Source organism: Lynx canadensis, chromosome A3 (assembly GCF_007474595.2).
Source record: "Lynx canadensis isolate LIC74 chromosome A3, mLynCan4.pri.v2, whole genome shotgun sequence".
In the NCBI taxonomy this organism is placed as follows: Eukaryota; Metazoa; Chordata; class Mammalia; order Carnivora; family Felidae; genus Lynx; species Lynx canadensis.
In genome coordinates this window covers 54,438,398-54,456,751 of record NC_044305.1, presented here as the reverse complement: position 1 = coordinate 54,456,751, position 18,354 = coordinate 54,438,398, and the positions used below count along the sequence as shown (strand labels likewise).

General features: G+C 47.4%; 1 protein-coding gene across 1 annotated transcript in view; it reads right to left on the bottom strand.

Annotated features, from left to right (window-relative positions):
* FHL2 (four and a half LIM domains 2) overlaps window positions 1-13,673 on the bottom strand; it is a 66,691-nt gene extending 53,018 nt beyond the window's left edge. Inside the window, exon 1 of the mRNA XM_030310307.1 lies at window positions 13,565-13,673. The gene's annotated coding sequence lies outside the window, so the exon portion shown is untranslated. The remainder of the gene's footprint in view (window positions 1-13,564) is intronic.
* Window positions 13,674-18,354: the final 4,681 nt, after the last annotated feature.

Here is an 18,354-nt window from a genome sequence, read left to right as displayed (position 1 = left end):
ATTCTAAGGTACAGCGAGTTAGGACTTTGACACAGGGATTCTGGAGGGACACAATTCAACTGATGACACCTCTACTAATAAGAGGAGCAAATTGCTCACCACTAATAGTGGCAAGAGGGAGAATCGGAGGGACTTGGGTAGAAAGGGGGATGGCCAAGGAAGAGCTAGGCGGCAAGGTTTGGGAGAAAAGGGAAAATGCATGTGTCTCCCAGAGATGCCAAGACACTCAGCTGCAGGAGTTGTATCCACATCCAGGAACGGGGCCCTTGAAGTTGTGCAGAGCCCACGGTGGCCCAGTGGCCCGGTGGCCCTGTGTTATGTGTAGGTCAGACCCACGGGAGGGCTGTGGATTCTGGTTACACTGCATGCGGTCTGGGCTCTATTGACGAACGAGGCTCTCAGGTGGGAATAAAGTGAATATAGTCCCTGCCCCAGAGCTGCTAGCTTGTTACCAGCTTGGAACAATGGCCAGCTTCACGTGGAGTGCCTGGGACAGAGTCCTCATAAATTTGATTCGGTGCTTGTGATCTGGGGCTTCATGGCGGTGTTTCGCTCTCCTTGAGGTTATCGGCCAGGGCTTAAGGAGGAGGAGGCCAGCAGCCCGCAAGCCTGGTCACTGGATGCTAGGTGTCGGACGAAAGTGTTCACAACGAGTTCACGGAAAGCGAATGCTTCTGAGCAGCAAGATGAATCCGGTCCTCGTTCCACGGATACGGCACTGTTAAATCAAGGCATATCTACCACTGGGAAGCATGGCTCTGTGCTGGCCTCATAAATCGCAGTCCCTGCCATCAGGGACTCAACGTGGTAGGATCCAATTTTCCAGATTTGTTTCTTTGATTGAATGGAAAATACATTTCTATTTCCTCACCACACTATTTTTATATTTGGACCAGAGTTCAGTACTCAATCTTCTTGTTCCCCTCGGCCCTCCGCCTCTCCCGGAGTCCTGTAGTTGAGTGAGGGTCGGCCAGAGGACCTGCCCCGGTGCAGAGAGGCAGTGAAGGGCTGTCTTTCCTAGTACGCATGCAGGTCCTCGAACCCCAGGCCGGCCCAGCAGCGATCCAGGCCACGATGAGGATCAAAAAGGAAAGGTGATAATAAGAAATAGTTGTTTTGGCTTCCTGTCGTGTCATTATGCTCCTACTTGTGACTTGGTTGCCTTCTTACTTTGGATTTTTCAGATGCTCGTGTCCTTGAGGAGGAGAACAGGAGTTTTGTGTACTATCCGATTCCTGGCTTTCCCAAGCTGGTGGCCAGATGAGTTTGGGGATGGGCGTCAGGTATGGACCTGTGCACGGGGACTGCCTGGGGCCCGGAGGAGATGGATGGCGGGTGCTTCTCAGATAAGATAAAGCTACGGAGGAAGTAAAACTGTCACGGGAACAATGAGTCACCTACAAGGACAAGCATGGTTTGTTTGTGTGTGTGTGTGTGTGTGTGTGTGTGTGTGTGTGTTTTAATTTATAGTTTCCTCATGTTTGATTTACTTTTTTTTTTTAATTACCACATTGTAACTCTAGATGAGACATGAAGCGACAGACTGAACCATAAGCCACTTAAAAACATCAGGACTCTTAAAATAAATTTTCTGCCAATTTTTTTTTTTTGTCCTGCCAGATGTGACTTATCTTTGACAACCTAATGACCTAGTAGCCTTGTACAAATATAATTATCTGTATTTTAGAGGAGAAGAGATTGTGGTACAAAGAGAGGAAGTACTTGCTTCAGACCTCAGATGCCTCCACCCCGTTTTTGTAGCCGGAAGGCTGTTTATCTGACACCCTGCCCCCTCTGGTGAAAAGGTGTCTGCTCCCTCGTTGGCAGTGTAATGGCCACACCTTCTTAAAAAAATTTTTTTTAATGTTTATTTATTTCTGAGACAGAGAGAGACAGAGCATGAGTGGGGGGAGGGGCAGAGAGAGAGGGAGACACAGAATCTGAAGCAGGCTCCAGGCTCTGAGTTGTCCACACAGAGCCCGACGCGGGGCTCGAACTCACGAACCGCAAGATTATGACCTGAGCTGAAGTCGGTCGCTCAACGACTGAGCCACCCAGGCACCCCATGGCCACACCTTTTTATCCTTGGGACTGCCTTTTCCTAGTGGACGCAAGGTTTTCCCATCTGCATTTGTCAAAGTGCTCCGAGCTCTTGGCAACGGACTGTTCTTTACTCCCATAAGGAAGAGAAAAGAGAAAACATTTCCAGCTTTCTGAAAGGCAACATGCTTTCTGTCTTGGCCACTTACCATCATCCCCAGCCCAACCCAAAAAGATCACCATTCATTTGGGATGTACAAAAGCAATTGCGTCTACGTTACCTTAACCAAGAGACAGAGTTCCATAATTCAAGTCAAAAGTAACCGAAAACAATGAAAAACACATGGTAAAGAATGGAAACAGCATGTCTGTTAAAATACCTTTGCAGTTTGCTTTATCTCTCCTTCCAGACATCCTCCCTAGGGTGGCTCCCTTCTTCTCTCCCCCAACATTCCCGCGTCCCCCTTTCCCTAGCCAGCAGTCATGAAAAGCAGCCTTTGATGTGGGGGGTAACCGCTTAACCACCTACCCCCACCCCTTCTGCCAAATTGCAGGGATCGGCTGGAAGCCCAGTGCTTGCTGCAGAGACTCTGAAACAACGCAGAAGGGGCCAGGGCCTCAGGCTGTGATTTGTTTTACATTTTCTGTGGTACAGAAAGGAGGTGAATTAGGGGGTGCCTGGGTGGCTCAGTCGGTTGAGCGTCCGACTTCGGCTCAGGTCATGATCTCACGGTCTGTGAGTTCGAGCCCAGCGTCGGTTTCTGTGCTGACATCTCGGAGCGTGGAGCCTGCTTCTGATTCTGTGTCTCCTGTCTCTGCCCCTCCCATGCTCATGCTCTGCCTCTCTCTCTCTCTCTCTCTCTCTGTCTCTCAGTAATAAATAAACATTAAAAAAAAAAAAAGGAGGTGAGTTAGAACACACTGCACAATCAATCTGTGCTTGCACACTTAGACACAGAGAGGGCTCGGGTAACAGATGCTCCAGAAGTGTAGACTTCCTGACCACTAGCCACGTTGTTGTTGTTGTTTTTTTTAAGCTTCTCAGAGATTTCTACTCACATGTCCCTTCCACTCTTTGGTGAAGACACTGGCTTCTGTTGTCATTTTTTTTTTTTTTTTTCACAAAGACTCCCATTTGTACAAATGATCAGGGAGGAAACCATTTCACTGGTTCTAGCCTCAAGGATCAAGTAGCCATCTGCAGAGGGAAGGACGGCTGAGAAGCGTGTATGAGGAAGCAAGGTGCCCCCGCCACTGTTAGGGTCCAGGAGAAAGGAGAAAGGGAATCTGCAAATTTGGTTACAGCAGTGAATCTCCAACACTTTGACAACAACCCGCCCTAGGAAGTGCATTTTTAAAGTCACAACCACATCACCTAACCCCACACGCCGCCCTGAAAAAACACTGTCACAAAATCATTCTTCTCCTTACGATGCAAGATGCATTCTGTTCCTTTTTATTCTTTTTTAAAAAAATCTGGTCAACATTATGTTATTTTTAGAAATATGCAGGTCTCAATCTGGTAAATAAATGTTATGGCTCACGGTGAAATTATGAAATGGTCCCTTTGTTTGAACAACTCCATTGAGGGCAGGTGCAGGCAAGGGAGAGTTTCTTGTGAACTCATGGTTCCCACATGACCTTGTGGAATGACAGCGGAGAGGAAAAGCACCCGATTTAGGAAAATGTCCTAAAGGGAAATCAAGCTGTGAGTTGGGGTCTGCAGCTCTCAAACGTCAATCATCTCCTGGAGAAAGACACGTGATTCTAACTTGGTGGCCTGTATCCTAGCATCTTAAAAGAAATCCTGCTTCTGGGTTTCTTATCTTCCTGGTGAAAGTAATAAAAATGTCTGTGGTTTCAGGAAACTTATGAGCATCAAATAACCCCTCTACACCGTCGTTAAGTTTCCAGCAAAGGAACCCCACGGTGGGGGACCTTGGTGCATATGAATGAAGCCTGGGGTTCAGGGACTGCATTTGCCAGTTACACCTGTTGACCTGGCTTATCTATTAAAAGCGCTCTCTTTCCCTTTCGGAGTGCCCCAGTTTGCACCATAAATTCTATGGTCACGCTAACATGGATAATTAAGGAAGTACGTCTATGGCACACGAACTATATTATTATTATTGCTTGGTCACAAAAACATATAGACCATGTGTTTATTCGCCCCTGCTTTCTAACCTGTGAATACTTTAAAGCAAGTGTTGGAATAATGCAAATAGGTACCCGCTTCTAAAATTCAAGGTCATGGTAGTCATGGAGACAGAAGCCTCCTGCAGTCTTTGCCCCAGCTCTGCCTACCTGGAGGCACTGAGCCCTTTTCACTGTGACAGCTCCTGAGCCATCCTCAAGTGGAAGGGATGAATATGTGTATATTTAGGGACAGCCCTGTGCCACTCGAGGTGAGGTCAGGATGTAGTTCAACTGCCACAAATTTGGGAGTCAAAGGCTTGCCGAGCCGTGGCCACCCCATCTTCCCCGAACTGCAGTCCGTTCCCAGCTTCTGCTCTCCCCCCGCAATCCCACTTCTTCTGCGTCCACATAAGGCTTCTGCCTTATTTCCTACTCCCTGGTGGAGGAGGGCTCTGTCCAGACCCTGGGAGGTTGAAACCATCATGGCCACCAGCCCCATGTGGAGGCCTGCCACCACCTTGTACGGCTGACACATGGTCTCACTGGCCCAGTCCCTTTGTTCCTGGTGCATCAGACTGCTCCACAGCTTGTTGACTTTCCCAAGGTCCTTGTGGTTGAGACCTGGGCCACCTCCCTGTCCCAGGTCACCTGAATCCCTGGGCTGTGTGTGCCTCACCGGAGCACCCTGAGCTAGGTTGCCCCAGCTTGTCCCAGAACCTCTGGGGTGTCAATGGGTTCTTCCTGGTTTGCTGCCTTACCAAGGGGCATCCTGGCTCCAGCCCACCCTGGACTGCCCGGACCCCTCACTCCCGTGGGGGAGCTCGGACTGTCTCCAAGCAAGGCTTTCGTTTCCTCTTGGCAACCACTTTTATCAAATGTCTGTGGTTTCTTGAGAGTCAGTAGTTATGTTTGAGGATGAGGCAAGACTGGTTATCTTTAAGATAAAATGTCTGTTGGACTTAACCGTGTTTGGCATCCCATATTACAGGGGAGCAGGGTGGAAAGGGGCAACACTTTCTGTTTACTGTCATATATAAAACTCAAATCTGGGATCCAAGCTTTCCGTTTTCCCTTCATTACGGCAAAGGAAACAAGAGTTACTAAACACCAAAGGGCTTGCTGTGTAATACAGCAGTGTAGTGGTCAAGAAATTGGCTGAGACTCAAATCCCAGGTCTTTCTCTTCGCAACTGGTAGGCAGAATGATGGCTTCTCAAAGCCATCCACGTCCTCGTGTCCAGAATTTACGAAGGGATTTTGCAGATGCGATTGTGCAAAAGGTTTTGAGATGAAGAGATTATCCTGGATTATCCAACTGGGCCCCATGTAATCATAAGGATCCTTATAAGGGGAAGAGGAAGCAGGAGAGTCAGAATCAAGAGAGACTGAAGATGTTACATTTTTGGCTTTGAAGGTGGAGAAAAGGGCCATGAGGCAAAGAAGGCAGGCAGCCTCTAGAAGCCGGAAGAGGCACAGGAACAGATTCTCCCCCAGAGCCTCCAGAAGGAGCCCAGCCCTGCAGAAACCCTGATTTTAGCCCGCGGAGACCCTGTCAGACTCCTGACCTCCAGAACTGTGAGATCTTCAATTTGTGTTGCTTTCAGACAATAAACGTAGGGTAATTTGTCACGGCAGCAATAAGAAATGCATACGGCAGCTACATCTGCTCAGCCAAGGTACCTCCTTGGATTTCTGTCTGTTTCTTCACCTTCACACACACGCCTGCACCACGTGGCTGTTGTGAAGACAGGACAACATGGAGCCAGTCAAATGCACAGTCCGCTCCCTGGCACATGGTGGGCGGTCACTTAATGATTGCCATTACTACTGTTACTGCCTTGTTCAAGCCTTACAAGGACTTGCCTGCTGGGAGTTGTTGCTGTCATCCCCATTTTACGGAGTGGGGTTCTGGGAAGTTGAAACCTTGCCTGAGCACCTTGTAAGTGTCAGAGCTAAAATCCGAGCACTCTTCAGCGCCGTTTTCCTCCCTTCACAAAATGCAGGTGTACCGGGAGTTTTTAGTGCAAACGAAATATACGAAAATGGGTCGTTTGAGCCTCCACCTTTCAACAACACACTTATGTAGCACCTACTGTGCCCCATTTACGGTTGCAGGTGATGGGGATACCTCAGGGAACATAACCAAGACTCTCTGCTTTAATTGGAGCTTACATATTATTACGGGAGAGACAGATGCCAATACACGTGTCCCTTTGTGGGTGTATATGTGTGTGAGATGATAAGAGCTTTGAAAAAAAAAAGAAAGAAATCGGGGTAAGAAGTAAATCAGGGCAGGGAGCTGGAGAGTGACAGAGAGTATAATTTCAGATGGTATGTTCAGGGGTGGTGCTTAGATGTGGTGGGAAGGAGGGGCGCCTGGGTGGCGCAGTCGGTTAAGCGTCCGACTTCAGCCAGGTCACGATCTCGCGGTCCGTGAGTTCGAGCCCCGCGTCAGGCTCTGGGCTGATGGCTCGGAGCCTGGAGCCTGTTTCCGATTCTGTGTCTCCCTCTCTCTCTGCCCCTCCCCCGTTCATGCTCTGTCTCTCTCTGTCCCAAAAATAAATAAAAAAAAAAAAAAACGTTGAAAAGAAGAAAAAAAAAAGATGTGGTGGGAAGGAGATGTGTGGTTTTCTGGAAGGAGAGCCTGATCGATCGGTGGTACCAGCAAGTGCAAAGGTCCGGGGGCAGGGTAACTATCTGGCACAGTTGGGGAAAGGCAGTGTGACTGGAGCATCCTTGGCGGAGGGGAATAGGGAGGAGGTGAGGTCAGCTGGATCATGTCATGCTCTGTAGGTTACATAGCATTAGGATTTTATTTTGATTTGGGAAGCCACAGGAGGGTTTATGAGCAGGTGAGAGACACAGTCTGATTTAAGTTGCAATTAAGATAACAAATTTTGAGGGGCACCTGGGTGGCTCAGTTGGTTAAGCGCCTGACTTCGGCTCAGGTCACGATCTGGCAGTCTGTGAGTTCGAGCCCCGAGTTGGGCTCTGTGCTGACAGCTCGGAGCCTGGAGCCTGCTTTGGATTCTGTGTCTGCTTCTCTCTCTGCCCCTCCCCCTGTCTCTCTGTGCTCTGTCTCTCTCATCAAAAATAAATAAAATATAAAAAAAAAAAATTAAAAAAAAAGCTAACAAATTTTGAAAAGAGACTTGTGGTTCAGGTGAGCTCATGTTGGCCTCTGGGGCTGCCTTAGCTGAGGCTGGCAGAGGTTTGAAGAGGCTTCCCAGGAACTGGTGAAGTGTTGTGTATAAAAGTAGAAACAGCCCCCGGTGGGGTTCCAGGATCCTGCCGGAGCGAATTCACAGCCAGACCCGAGGATTGGCTACTGCAGCTGCTTAATAATGAAGCCGAAGGATTTATCAATTCTGTCCAAATTTCATTATTTCAGTGATTGTTGAACATGTCACTGTGAGTTTCCAAACCTTCTGACTTAGTGAGAATTCTATTTTAATTAGAAGATCCTCAGTCCGCCATTCTTGCTGCCGTCTGAGTTTCTCTATCGGAGAGTATGTTAGACATGGCATTGGGTCGTGAATATTTCTCCCCTCACTTGGATGATTGCCCATGCTGGTTAATAACAGCGACAACACATTTGCAGCTGCTCATTGGATCTTTGCATTTTCAATTTGCAGGAGTAGACAGAGGGGTGCCTCAAAGGAGTTTGGGCACTTTCAAAACGCTTGGCTTTCTTTGCATTGCGTACACGTTATTCTGTTTTCTCGGCACCTAACTGATGGGAAAGTCTCGTTGACGTAGGGACCGGAAGGGCATAATCTTTGGTTCATCATTCTGTGTAGTTAGAGGCGGGGTTGTGAAATAAGGAGACTGTTCTTTCTCACCTGCTTTTTTGCTTACTAAATTATGTTTAAAGAGAGCAAAATTGTTTTTGTTTCCTGATAAATTAATTGATTCTGAACAAAGTTGGAGAGATTTTGACGAAGGAAATTCACGTCTAGAATTTATACAGCATCTCCAATCCTTGTTCCCTTCCTTCAACAGCTCCCCCCGCCCCGACACTTACACATACACATACATCACACCACACACACTTTAAATTCCATCTAAAGAGGCATTATTATTATGATCATTAATTATGTCTTTGTGCTGTGTATCAAGGATGGAAAAGAAATATCAAACCGCTCTCCAAGCCAGTATTACAGAATGGAAACGTACTAGCCAACAAAGAAAACTTCTGGCTCCTTCCTACGCATCTTAGCACTTCTTACCCCTGAATTAAACACAATTTAGTCCAGCAAATATTTTTTGGCAGCTGCTGTGTACAAGGCACTGTGCTAGCTTTCAGGAGTATGGCTAAGAAGAGTAACACTCTTCCCATGCTCTTGAGAAGGTGCTGAAAATGAAGGAAGAATGTAAAAAAAGAAAAATAAAGGGTAAGTGGAAAGCCCTCACTCATTTTTAAGGTGAGGTTCTTTCTCCATTGTGGAGACTTTTCCAGCAATCTCTGGTCGGATTCCTGTCAGCCCTGGCCCCCGTACTGCCTGGGTTCAACTCCCAGCTTCCCCACCTACTGGCTCTGAGCACCTTACTTCTCAGCCCCTGGCTGTCCTCATCTACACGCTGGGAAGCCGGGAGGGCTCCTCACAGAGCTGCTGTGCGGATCACACGAGCATGTGGGTGTGTGCATTTGTGTGTGTGTGTGTGTGTGTGTGTGTGTGTGTGTGTGTCACACACAGTGGCTCTCACAACAGTGACCGCGAGACAAACACTCACCCCTGGTCAGCTACTGTCACCTGTCTAACCCAGAGCTTCATTCTGTTTTAAGTTTGGAATTCAAATTGGTCCCAGTTCAGATTCTTTACAGAGAGGTCTCTTTTTCTTTTTTTTACTTTTTGACTTTGGGGAGCCAGGATACCTCTTCATTTTTAGAAGTCTTTAGGTTTTGGTTTTTAGAAGGGTTCAGAGAGAAGAAAGAGCAAGGATTGTCCCTAAACCATTGTTCCTAAACTACCCTTCCCTGCTCAACACACACACATTTCGCTCATCTTTTACCTGTAGGACCACCCTTCACTCTGTGGGCAAATCCCATTTATTTCCATCTCCATACTGTTCATATTCTTCCCCACCTGTCTCTGCCTTTTATAATTCCTTACTTCCTCTAGGCCCCATACCTCTGTCGGTATAAACTTTACAGCATATATCCTTCCTGCAGGAATATTGCCCACCATTTCAGCTAGTGCATATGCCTTTCAAACCACACTATTCATTGCATATGACCTTAAGATTGCTCTTTTGTGATTCAAATGCCAACCAGACTACCAACCTTGAAGCCAGACCAGTTTAAACTTGGTTGCACCTTCTGCAGTGGATAGCTCTGTTCTAAGTCAGTTTCCTTGTCTAAAAACCAGGACTAATATGCTTAATTGACTGAGCCACCCAGGCGCCCTGGGCATACTCTACTCTTGAGCAGTTGCACTGTTGATCATTTTCATTATTATATACATGTTGTCACATTGCTCTTTGTGCCTTTGTATTATCCATTTTGTCTTACTATGAGGGAAATGAATTAGAGAGAAGTAGAATAATCAACATCACATATTTTGTGTGTTTTTGTGCTCATGCTAAACCATGGACTGACATTTTGCAATTAGTCTAGATTTATCAGACAAAACTGAGCCCAGACAGAAAGCACTCTGGTGGCTTTTACTTAACATGAAAATAGTCAGTTCCTCCTGCCTCTTCAGATACCCTTACCAGCTTCATGCTGACTAGACACTCCCAGGCAGGGAAAGAAGGCCCACTTCCTAAAAACCAAAATGAAATTCTTGCACTTTCCCCTTAAAATCTAATTATACATGCCTTCCTTATTAAAATTTTTTTTAAATTTTTTTTTAACGTTTATTTATTTTGGGGACAGAGAGAGACAGAGCATGAACGGGGGAGGGTCAGAGAGAGAGGGAGACACAGAATCTGAAACAGGCTCCAGGCTCTGAGCTGTCAGCACAGAGCCCGACCTGGGGCTCGAACTCACGGACCGCGAGATCATGACTTGAGCCGAAGTCGGCTGCTTAACTGACTGAGCCACCCAGGAGCCCCTTAAAAATTTTTTTAATGTTTATTTTTGAGAGATAGAGAGAAACAGAATGTGAGGGGTGAAGAGGCAGAGAGAGAGGGAGACACAGAATCTGAAGCAGGTTCCAGGCTCTGAGCTGTCAGCACTGAGCCCAAAGCGGGGCTCAAACTCACGAACCACAAGATCAGGGCCTGAACCGAAGTCAGCACTTAACCAACTGAGCCACCTAGGTGCCTCCAGATTATACTTTAAAATTAGTTATATTCTGATAAAAATTGCTTATCTAAAGCTCAGTTTATGGTTTTTTTTACTACCCATCATTATTATTCCCAGCTATTATGGGTATGTTAATATTCTGGCTAAATGAAAGAAGTCACAACATCATGTAAAGATCACCAATTTTCAAAGAATTAAAGTTTGAATACATGGTAAAAAGACATCAATCATAAATTGAACAAAAGGTAGATTAGCAAATAATCTGAATATATATATATATATTTCTTAATTATAATTTATATTTCCCTGTGTAATTTGTTTTCAGATCCATTTTAAATATATCAATCTGGATAACATAGTGAGAATTTTTTTTCCCTCTTTTTGTAAAGCTAGTATTAAGTTAATGGCTGGTCTTTTTATTTTTTTTTTTTTTATTTTTTTTTTTTTTTCAACGTTTATTTTTTATTTTTGGGACAGAGAGAGACAGAGCATGAACGGGGGAGGGGCAGAGAGAGAGGGAGACACAGAATCGGAAACAGGCTCCAGGCTCCGAGCCATCAGCCCAGAGCCCGACGCGGGGCTCGAACTCACGCACCGCGAGATCGTGACCTGGCTGAAGTCGGATGCTTAACCGACTGCGCCACCCAGGCGCCCCTAATGGCTGGTCTTAAAATCAAGGACCTCTTGGCGCCCCTAATGGCTGGTCTTAAAATCAAGGACCTCTTGGCGCCCCTAATGGCTGGTCTTAAAATCAAGGACCTCTTAGGGGCGCCTGGGTGGCGCAGTCGGTTAAGCGTCCGACTTCAGCCAGGTCACGATCTCGCGGTGCGTGAGTTCGAGCCCCGCGTCGGGCTCTGGGCTGATGGCTCGGAGCCTGGAGCCTGTTTCCAATTCTGTGTCTCCCTCTCTCTCTGCCCCTCCCCCGTTCATGCTCTGTCTCTCTCTGTCCCAAAAATAAAAAATAAACGTTGAAAAAAAAAAAAATCAAGGACCTCTTAGAATCAAGAAATTGTTAAGATAAAAATGAATGTGCTAAGACTACACATAAGTTTTCATTTTCTTCTCTCTGCTGGTCTGTATTTTCAAGGGTGAGCATGTGCACAGTAAGAAAAAACAAAAGAAAACATAAACACTGTGAATATAATCTCTTCACCTCTTTGTTTAGTGTTGTTAAAAACAAAACAACAGGCCCCAAATGGAGTCACTTATGCTAAACTCCACGTCACCAAACTGAGACTTAAAATTAGTTACAATACTGGCCCCTTCCAAAAATGGAATTGTAGACCAGTCGATGAGGAATCCCTTAAGCAGCAATAATTAGGTCATCTGCTGGATTGACGCCTGCCATTCCCTAAAGGAAAGTAGCCTTGCAATAACCAGTCTACTTCCGGCCCCCCCCAACCCCCCACGTGTAACTTCCTTGTTCCTGCTCCCTTCTGTCTATAGAAGCCTTCCGTTTTGCATAACTCCTCAGAGCTCCTTTTTACCTGCAGGACGGGATACTGCCCAGTTCATGAATCATTGAATAAAACAATATGATCTTTACAATTTACTCAGCTGAATTTTGTTTTTTTGACAGTGGGGAGAGGACGATTTAAACTCAGTTTCTTGGCCATCTATTTTAAATATGAAACCCTTTAGACACCAGTAGATAGTTTGTAGGTCCCTGTGTTAAGGGCTTATCAGATTACAGAGAGAATATGATGTGGCCTAGCCTCAGGGATCTGGAACCAATGGAGAATTCTGGAAGCATTCAATGGGATGATGAAATTTAATAGTGCAAAATGTGTTCAAAGGCAGGCAAGATTGAGTGAGCAGTCGGGGAATATGTTTAGGGGAAACTGAGCAACTCTTCATGGAAGTTATATATTGAAATATTTTCTTTTTTTTAATTAAAAATTTTTTTTAAATTTATTTATTGAGAGAGAGAGAGACAAAGAGAGAGAAAGAGAGAGAGAATGAGGAAATCCCAAGCAGGCTCTATGTTGTCAGCATGGAGCCTGACTCAGGGCTTGGTCCCACAAACTGTGAGATCATGTCCTTAGCTGAGATCGAGTCAGACGCCTAACCAACCCAGGCATCCTAGAAATATTTTCTCAATATTGGGAAAAAGCACCCCAAATGTAATCGTCTGAGCTGGTTGATTAGTTGGCTACATCATTAAAAACAAAAACTCTTGTCAGATTAGCTAGATCTCAAAATGTAATCGGTTTTCTTACAACACACCTTGTTATAAACTTAGCAGTAAAAAATTCAAATAACATTTCTCAAGAAACAAATAAAACAACAAGAGACCTATACAGAGCAAGTATGTGATAAGACAACATTAGCCGATAACCAAGTGTTAATACTATCTTTGGACCTCGAAGTATTTAAAAAAAAAACTGGTCTGACAATATATTTTTTTTTAGATTGGCCCTGATACAGTGCCTTGCAAAGATTATGACTCTAGGACATTTGTATGTATGCTGCCTATCGTCATAATATGTCATTCCATCAGTATTAACATCATTGTGCAACCGGTCCAGCATTACTCAGTCCTGCGCATTTGCTCATATCCTGCTCTAGAAATTAGTAAAATATTAATGCGGTTCCTTTAAGCACACAACAGCTATCTGGACTTCTGAGCCATCAGCCATAATAAGTCACCTTGCATAAACATACTTTCCAAGGGTAATCAGACTCGTCAATAATTTGCATCCTCACCCCAGGCCATCCGAAAATTCTGTCAGAGAGAAAAAGCTCCCGGGCACCGTGGTTTTCCCCCTCCAGTGTTTATCTTATAATTGTTTTCTTTTTCTTTTTCCTCTTAAGAAAAAGCTTTCTGGTGTTCCAAACTCAGTGTAATTCCTGATTCGCACTCAGAGAGGGGAAGATGAACAAAGGGCTCTCTCCAAGTTCTTTATATTCCCGGAGGCACCTGCTGTAGATCTGGGGAGGGCAGGTTCTGTTCTCTCCCCACAGCAGGAGCTGGCTGCTGGTGGGAGCCAGCTGCCGGTGCCACCTGGGTCTGTGCTTGGGGTCCGCAAGTCCACAGTGCCGGAGAGCTCCCTCCAAGGGCACAAAGGCTGCACGGCTGGCATCTAAGCCTGTGCAGACATGGGAAAGGAAGGGTGGCAAGGGAGAGGAGGAAACTTACCTGTCCTGTCTTCTGCCCTCCAGCCCGACCAAAGGGGACCACGGCAGCACAGGGCCAACGACCCTGTTGGATTGCCCCAACCGTGTATGCAGCTGCTGGCCAGGTGCCGCCTCTTGTCAGTAGGGCTATAAATAAGGCACTGTCCAGAGCTCAGGAGATAAGAACCCAACCCCTTGCTCCCGCAAGCCTTTTAAGGTATCCAAATTAAAGGAGCCTCAGCCCCCAGATGGGAAGGGGCTGCTGGCTCCCCATTTGGCCTGCCCGCCTCAAGGACATCCCAGGCCCCGCATGTATTCCAGCAATTCAAAGAGCAGTGGAAGGGGGAAGCCACAGGGCTGGGAAGGGATCTCACTTTGTCTGACAACCAGCAGAGCCTCTGGGCAGGCTGCCCGAGGCTCCATTGCTGGGAACCCCTCAGATTAGGGGGCTCACCTGGAGGCACAGAAGGGGAAGGAAACTTCCCCCAGGACACAGTGCCTCTGTAGGGTGGTGTGGATTTTTATCACTGCCTCTTGGAAGGAGCACACTGACCATCTCCCCTGGCTTCAGGGGCATTCGTTTGGGTGAAAGAGATTTGAGGAAGACCAAGGATGGGCTTAACACTGGGCATGTGGGAAGCTAGAAGAGGAGTGCATTTACAGAAGCCCTCTCTCCCCAGCCTCCCCGCTCATGCATGGTTGGGAGGGATGCTTGGGCTGCCAATCCCTTTCTTTATAGAGTTATTATAGAGATTTTTAGAACCATAGGCTAGAAGAGGAGAAAGAAGACAGATTGGGGATGCAACAGTTCCTGGGTCACCCCTGAATTTCTTCTTTCCAGGAGGCGTTTCATCCATGGCGAGGGGTGGGGAGAAGGACAGCCGGGGTCGGCTATTTGGCAACCGCCATCCGCGTTACCACCGCAGTGGCTCCACGTCTGGGAATTTATCTCGAGGAAAGAATCGTGGATGTGGACGGGGATACAGCTGCAGGGACATTTCTTACAGCTCTTTTAATAACTGGGGAAAGTTGGAAACAGCCAAAATGACTAACAACAGAGACTTAAGGTTAAACGAGGAATAGTATAGCTATAAGGGGAACGCTGCAACCTTTAGAAATGTCATAGAAGAGTACTTAATAGCATAGCAACAATATTATGATATACTCGTAGTAAAAATGCAGGTCACTTTAAGGGAAGGTTGCTGGGTGTATGTGCAAAAAGTTGCTCCACACGCATACTCTGGAAGGAACGTGTGCCTAATGTGACAATGTGGCTATGGCTGGATGATGGGATTACGGCTGATGTCGTTTTCTTCTTTGGCTTGCACGTCATCTCTAAATTGCTCGCGGTGATCTTGCGTTACTTTTATCACAGGAACATTCATTTCATTTGAAACCCAAGTGTCTGAAAATCAGAAAAGAGCTTTCTGTGTTTCTGCATTAATGGACCCAACTTGATTTTAGGATTACAGAATTCCTTGGGGTCTCCCCAGTATTTGGAAAAACCTGTGTTGGGGTCAGTGGCTTTTTTTTCAATACCGATACGAACAGTATGATGTAGAACACCAATGGAATCCCTGAGTGCCCCTGTCAGGGCAAAGGCGAGTCAAGAAGAGAGAGAGGAGAAAACAACCACAGCCACACAAAAGAAAATAAAGTATGCACAAAGAGAAAGAGGAATCTGAAAATAAGAAAGCTTATGTAATAGGGGTGATAGAAAATACCCATCTGCCCTTTATCTGACCTAACCTGTCCCCATCTAGGCTCTGACTGGGACATAATAAAGGCTCTCTGTGCCTTTTATTCGAAGAATGTGTCCTCCTCAAGGCATTTGAGAGGGGATTGTTGGGATGGAGGCTCATTGTTGGGATGAGCGCTGGCTGTTGTATATGAGCCAATTGGACAATAAATTATACTTAAAAAAAAAAAGAACATGCATGTCCTGAAGACGCCTTCCTTTTTGATCGTATTGGACTTAAGGAATGACCTCCACCTTGAGTGTGTGGAGGGAGCACGTGTCACTGATACGTGTAATTGGAAGAGGGGCTCCCCTCCCCCTGGGCTCCCAGGGCTGGAGGTAGAGCAGGGCCCTAACACTCTAATGTCCACGCTTCTGGCTGTAGGCACTAGACTGGGGTCCCTCTATGGATAGGACCTGGTCTACAGCCCACAATGGGTGGTGTCAAAGCTTTCGCGTCGCGTTGCTGTTACAGGAATAGGCTCTCTCTCAGACACCACCGAGTGACAGAGCCTGGAATCTGAAGCTGAGCAACGCTCAGGACTGTTCTTTGGAACTTGGGGTGCCAAAGATCTTCTTGGATGGCCCCGTCTGTGTTAGCTCTAGCCACCTTCCTCAGGTTTCAGCCGGCTTACTCACGGGCATGTGCCCTGCAGATATCTGATGGGAAGGGAGACTCTGGCCTCAGGTCAGGCCCTGCGGGTCGGGGCACAGTGTCCCTCCACAAGGGAAGAGATTAGTGCAGGGGAGGGTGAAGGGGGCTCCTCTTGGAGGAAGTTGGGCTGAAGCCAGGCACTGGAGCCTTCGTGACAGACAGCCTATCAGGGCTGCTGTACGGGCTCACCAGCCTGTGGGGCTCTGGCCTGAACTCCAGGAACAGCTGTTGGAAGCATCCCGGTGTGCCGTTCTCCCTCCTCCATGCTGACTCATTCCCGCCCCTTCACAGGGGCATACTGCATGCACACAGTCTTGGGGTGGGTGGCACCTGACACACTGTGCCTGCTGACAGTCACCCCGGGGACTGTGGGAGGGAACAGCATCTGCCTTCGGGGGCTGTGTCCCAGGATCTGAGTGGCGGTCAGGGACAATCGGATGTGGATGTGGCTCTTGCTTCTCTTCCACAATAACGACAGAAAAGGCTGACAGGTGTTTCTCGGTCCCATTTCCCAAATCCCAGAGACCAAAGCCAAAGGACATATAGGTCTGGAACAAACACTGAGAAAATTTACTTTTTAATATTTATTTATTTTTGAGAGAGAGGCGGAGTGCGAGCAGGGGAGGGACAGAGACAGAGGGAGACACAGAATCCGAAGCCGGCTCGGATGACGCCATGGGGCTCGAACCCATGAGCCATGAGGTCATGACCGGAGCTGAAGTCGGATGCTTAGCCGACTGAGCCACCCAGGCACCCCTGGAACAAACATTTTGATCTGATTCAGCAAATATGCCTTGAGTCGCCGCCCAGGAACCAGAAACTGGTAGGCTCAGGATGGCAGGAAGATAGAGACCCCTCCAGAAGACGTGTGAGCCCTAGAAGTGTGCTCCTGGCCACCAGCCTGCTTGAGGGCACCTCACCACTGCCAGCATCTCTGTTCCCGGGGCCCATGCTCACAGGGCCTTCACCCGTGGGGCTCATGAAATCTCATTCACCCATCAGGACTCTTCACTTTTTGTGAAATAAATATTCACTGAGGACGTTCCATGTTCCAAGCACTTGGCTAGATCCGGGAGCCTCAACTCTGAACACATAGAAGACCCTAAGGGTCTCTCGAGGAGCTTAGAGTCTGTCTATCAGGGGTTGTACTCACACGGCCCGTGAGCCTGAGCCTCTCACCTTAAACCCGGAGCATCTTTCTCTCGTGGTCACTGTAGATGCCATTGACTGTTGCTGCCCCATACTCACCCCTGTCACCAATGCTCCTTGCTGTGGTTGGGTCGGGCAGGCTTAACCTTTCCGTGAAGCTGCTTCTGCTGCTTCTGGAAGCTAGCAGAGCTGAGTTTTATAAGTGGGATAGGATGCCTCCCTCAGCCACCTGATGGGGCACTAGGCCCTCTGCTGTGGAGCCAGGAGCCAGAAACGTGTGCCTTTCATCCATCTCCAGGGCCAGGGTGGCCTCCTAGCCTGCTTGCTGCCGGGACGGCCTTTTCCTCCTCACCCTCCCTGAGATGGGAAGGCCCAGGGAGCATATGCCCCTGACCCTAGCTGGAAGGAACTCGTCTCCTTCACCCCACACAGATTTTTCCCCTGTTGGATTAGTAGATTCTGTGGCAGAAGAAGATGAGCTAGTCAAGGAGCCAGAGAATGAAGAGCCGATCAGGAGAGGAAGCGCTTAGGGCAGAGGCCAGAAGCCTGGAGGGGACGGACGGTCTCGGGAAGGGGGGCCTAGACCAGCGTCACCTCTTGTAGACTGGGAAGAGCCAGGGTGAAGCAGAGTCCTGTTCTTCTATACGGAGAAGTCCTCAGACGCAGACCCAGCATGCGTCACCGGTGCCACAGAGAGTGGTTTCTGAAATGTGTTGCCTACTGAGTGCTTATCCGCAGCAGCGGGGAGGACGCGCCCGATCCTTGCTGCCATGTCTTGTTTTCCAATGAATACTTTTCGTGATCTAGCGACTCCATTTGCTATCGCTGAAATCTCTACATAAACATTCCTTCTGCACTTCCCAGAATAATAAACAGGCCAGCAAGGCTGCATAAACGTCCCATAGTGTAAATACGTCTGCGAATGGCCCTGGAACGTTTCAACCTGAAAAACAGCATCACCATTTGTTGGTGTGATAGAGTCCAGGCAGCTCTTCTTTTTTGGACTTGGCTTCTGCTGAGCTAGTTTGGGTATTGAAATAAACCACGTTACCCAGCCAGACAGTTAACTCAATAAGGACGGGGGTCTCAGTGTCCTTCCTGTTAGCGGGCACATATGTGAGAAGAAAAAAGCCTCAGCTTTTCTCAGCTAAGGTTCCCTTGATCCAACAGGTCACCTGGCTTCAAGACAGGTGACAAAAATACACAAAAATGCCTATCAGATCTGCTCTGGGAATCTTTAGCATGTGGTTCACATGTTGATAACAGCTTG